Consider the following 4515-nt stretch of genomic DNA (forward strand, 5'->3'; position numbering starts at 1 on the left):
TACACCAGAGCACAAAAGCAACAGTCCTAATTTTTTTGTTAGGCATAGGCAGTTTTTTTGCCAAGCACTTATCAGACAGATTCTTTGGAAGTGTATCTATCTTATCAGCCTACTTGGTTGTCATTTATAAGGCACCAGGATCGCACTTTTTGCTGGCAAAGAGCTAGTCTCGTCCAAAGTTCTAACAAAATTATTCAATATCTATTTCTCTATAAATAAATATTTAAAATAGATATATAATATCACTCTGTAATAGAACTTTTGGCAGAAGAAGATACCTTTAATGGTTGTCTAACTCTCTTCTAGGACTGTGTTGCCACCCAAAGGGCAGACCTGCCCACCCTGTTGACTGCGCTTCCCTGGCACCTTTCTTGCGTTGGCATTAACGAACATGAAGCCTCAGAGTGTCACCTTGCTGCACCAGCTCAGTATGAACCCAGCAAAAACAGAGAAACAACCTTAAACTTCAGCCAGGTCACCATCTTACTGATAACCTCCAGGAGGAAAGAGGGAGTGGGTGAAAGGATGGCACCGGCCCTTTTGGCAGCACTCCCCAGTTGGATTGGCTTAAATCCGTTATGAAAACTGTATCTGGTCATCTCATGTGAGGGATAATTGGTTTGATCTTTGCTGGTATTCTTGATTTTTATCACCCTCACCATGACAGCATACAGGACTGTTGCAGGCTATCAAATATAGGGCTTAAATATATGGGAAGTGTGCGTGTGTGTGTGTGTGTGTGTGTGTGCATGTGGAAGAGAAGAGGGAAACAGTGACGTTCTCTGGTGAAAAGGGAGAAAAGACTGCTAATAGTAAAAGCTAGTGAAAAGGAAGAGAAAGGAAAAGGACAAGAAGGCAGTTAAGAAATTAAGGGACTACAGAAACAAAGTCAAGACAAACTCACAGAAGCAGGGACTAGTAGAAAGACGAAAGCCCTGTGCGCAGTTAGCTCAGAACTGCTGTGCCAGCCACAGGCAGGGCACATGGCTCGGTCTGGGACGCAGCCGCAAGTTTTCCCATGTAACGACTGGTTTTATGCATCCGTCTGAGTAAACGCTTTTGTTTTCTGAACAGGGAGCTCTGGGGAAACGCGGCTGGTGAGCTTACTCATGGGCTGCACTGAGTAATGGGCTGACACCCACCGAGAGAGCTCAGCTGCCGCGAAGCGAGGCAGAGCTGGGTGCGCAGGAGGACCCCAGCAGAGGAGGCCGGACAGGCTAGCGAGGCAAACGGGAGTGTTTTGCTGCATTTGAAGCGAATTCAGCAAATAACCACCGTGGCCGTATTTCGGTAGCCCTACTGACTACCTACTGCTCATGTCTAATCGCAGCTTTTCACTTTGGGGCCGTTGGCTCGCCGTGACCCATGGCTGCCTCGGTACCACTGAGGTTTACACTCACACTGTAACGCTCCCCAGCTCGCTCTCTCGCAAAGCAACCGCTACAGCCACCATCTCCTCCTCTTTTACCAGAACATCCGCATAGCAGGGGTTTTGAGGTAGGGACAACCCAGGGACCCTCCAGAGACAAACTGTTAACGACTGTCACCTTCCTCCTGGTAAATTCTTTGGCGAAGGGTACCAGATTTGGAAAGATTGAATTGATATGGGAGAAAATTTTCAGTAAAGTGAAGAAGGGAGTCAGGGTAGTGATAAAAAGCAGGCAGAACGAACGAAGTACTGCTCTAGAGAGGCACCATTATGTCACCGTTAGTCACCAATATCTGTGCCTAAACTATCAGGATTCTTCTCTTGGCTACTCAGCTGGTAATTTAATGAAGAACCTCAAATGCTCACTGCTATTACGCTTACCTCCCTCGTGAACTTGTATGCCACATTAGTCATGTGTTCTGTATTACAAAAAAAAAAACCAAAACCCACACAACCCAATCCAAAAACGTTTTTCTCTTGCTAATTTCTATTAACCTCTAACAGTACTCAGCACATTGGGATTCTTTGTCCCCATATGACTTCTACAGCTGACACCGTCTGGCTTCGCACCTCTGACCTTTAGCCACGACGTTATTGCAACGAGCGGCGTTCGGACGGCGCACAAAGGCAGCGCGCGCCTCGCTGGAGCATCAGCTGCCTCCTCTGCTGCCCTCGCAGCTGGTCAGACCCGAGGTCCTCCGCTGACCTTTCAGGCCTCGGCAGGATCAGGAATTAAGCAAACAGCTAAGGCTCCTTTTTTCATACAACAACATGGGACTAAGCCAAATCTCACCCATGACTCAAATGAGTAATGACGCTGGAACTGGGCGACTGAACCGTCTAACACTAAACTTCCTACTTTAAAAGATGCAGGCGCTATCCTCAACTCTGGCATCGCTTTGCAAAACACGTATCTATAACATTAGAGTCTAAAAAGCCAACTACAGTATCTGCAGTCAATAATAGAGATTAATGAAAAACAAACAGGATCGTTTCCCCATTTAGCTGTGTGCAGAACGTATTGTTTTGTGTGCATTTCAGGCCGTTTATCCTGTTTAAAAGTGAATGTCTATTTTATTTTATTTTACAGAACCATTTCTTAATGCAGGTGCATTATTGCCCAGTAAAGAATATGTATTTTTAACGCTCTTGTATAAAGACAGTCCTCAAAGACAAGTGCTCTTCATTTTATGAATTGCCTTTAGAACTGAAAAGCAACGAAGACGACTATTTTACAGTTTATTAATTAAAAGCATTACATTCTAGATCACATTTTAATGTAACGTTTTGTGCATATCCCTCTTCATCCATGATGACCTGCTTTTATACCAGATAGAGAGAGTTACTGCAAATAGGACTTCAGGGTGGTTCAGCTTCTGCTCAGGTGCCACTGCTGTGAGACCTACCCGCCACAACTAACAACTCGATTTACTGTAAACCAATTCCAAGACGGCGTTCTTGCATGCAGAAACAGGAACAACTTACTCGCTGGCTACAACTATGATTTACATCTGTCCAGAAGTCACATACTCTGAAATATATGGGTAGATAGGTGTGAAAGTGTTAGAAAGAACTAATTACTGTTTCCTCTAATCCTGAATGTTGATGTCCCATGCCCTAGATTTAATTCTGAAAGCAAGTGAGCGGCAGAGAAGCAAGAAGCAATCCCTTGGCTGATGAGGACAAATATGAGGATAGTTTTCTCCCCTGTACAGCTGCCTACCTTCTTCCATATACATCTATCTCATGGCCTCTGTGCCAACCCATTTGTCCTTCCAAACCTCTGCTAACCGCTGTCCGACTTCCAAAAAATCCCTTCTTCCTTGCCATGCACCAGAATAGCAAGTATCTTGACAGTGGTGTTTAGAAATAACTTACTTCAAAGGGCTTATTACATAAACACATGCTGCTCCCTTTACTCTGATAAGGGAGAGTGGTTAGAGGAAGAAGTGAAAAACACCTGTATCAATCCTGCTGTTAACAGCAGAATTATGAACTGTTGCTTTAGACTCTTCTTGACAGACACCAAATAAAACAATAACTATGGTTTAATCTGTGGCTCAATCCCACAGTTTTATGTGGTTGTCCAAATTTCAGTGAAGCCGAGTTCTGACGTACCTGTATATATACGTATGTACACAGTTTTTATTTGCTGATCTAAAATTGTGTTGTACCACAGTTTTCTGTAAAAATGTCCCATTTTGAGACAGGTGAGAGGGGCAAATTACTCTCATTCTCAGTTAAGCACTTTCCCACCAATTCATTAACATTATTAAAGTCTAAGTTTCTCTGTTTTCATTCTGGGGCCGCACAGGACATTAAAGAGGGTGCAGGAACAAGGCTCTGAAAACCCAGCTCAGTTTCCAGCTCCGCCACTGGAATTTTTGTGACCTCAGATGAGGCACTCCATCTCTTCCTACTTCTGTTCCCCCCCAGTTTAAGTTTAGGATAACAGTATTGGTCCCATTCTGTAGTATGTTTTGAAACCTACTTACAGAAACTGCCCTGTAAGCATTATGCATTTTTTTAACCATGTGATTCTACTTGAATGTTTGTTGAAGTGTCTCATGCTGAGCCAGGATATTAAGTCAGTCCCAAGCTTGTAAAAAAATTTGTATCTGGCTGGGACAAAACTCTATGTGGAAATGCACAACCTTATCATTAGTACACTGAAAGCCAGTGACAGCCTTATTATGTTTCGCTGGTAGTGATTATTAATGCACTGAGAAAACAAAACACATAATCCCTAACAAATTGTCGTGCTTAATTGTCAGAATCTTCACAAACTTATTTCAAAATAAACAAAAGACAATCAGTTCTATTGGAAGTGCATGAAGTTTTTTTCATGCCCTTGGAAAAAAGGATTACAATACATTTCAGGGACTTTAAAGTCAGAGATGTACTTCTGTCTGCTATCAAACCTACAAAGCAAAGTAATAAATAGCAAGCTGAAAATACATTCAGAAGTGGGTGAAAGTTCAACGGTCACATTTAGAGAAATGTTAAACCATTTTGTCTTGCAATAACCCGTAAAGGAAGAAAGGAGAAGCTGAGCTCTACAGAAGGACATACACTTTATTTTATAT

The sequence above is a fragment of the Phaethon lepturus genome, unplaced genomic scaffold (genome assembly GCF_000687285.1).
Source record: "Phaethon lepturus isolate BGI_N335 unplaced genomic scaffold, ASM68728v1 scaffold27656, whole genome shotgun sequence".
Taxonomy (NCBI): domain Eukaryota; kingdom Metazoa; phylum Chordata; class Aves; order Phaethontiformes; family Phaethontidae; genus Phaethon; species Phaethon lepturus.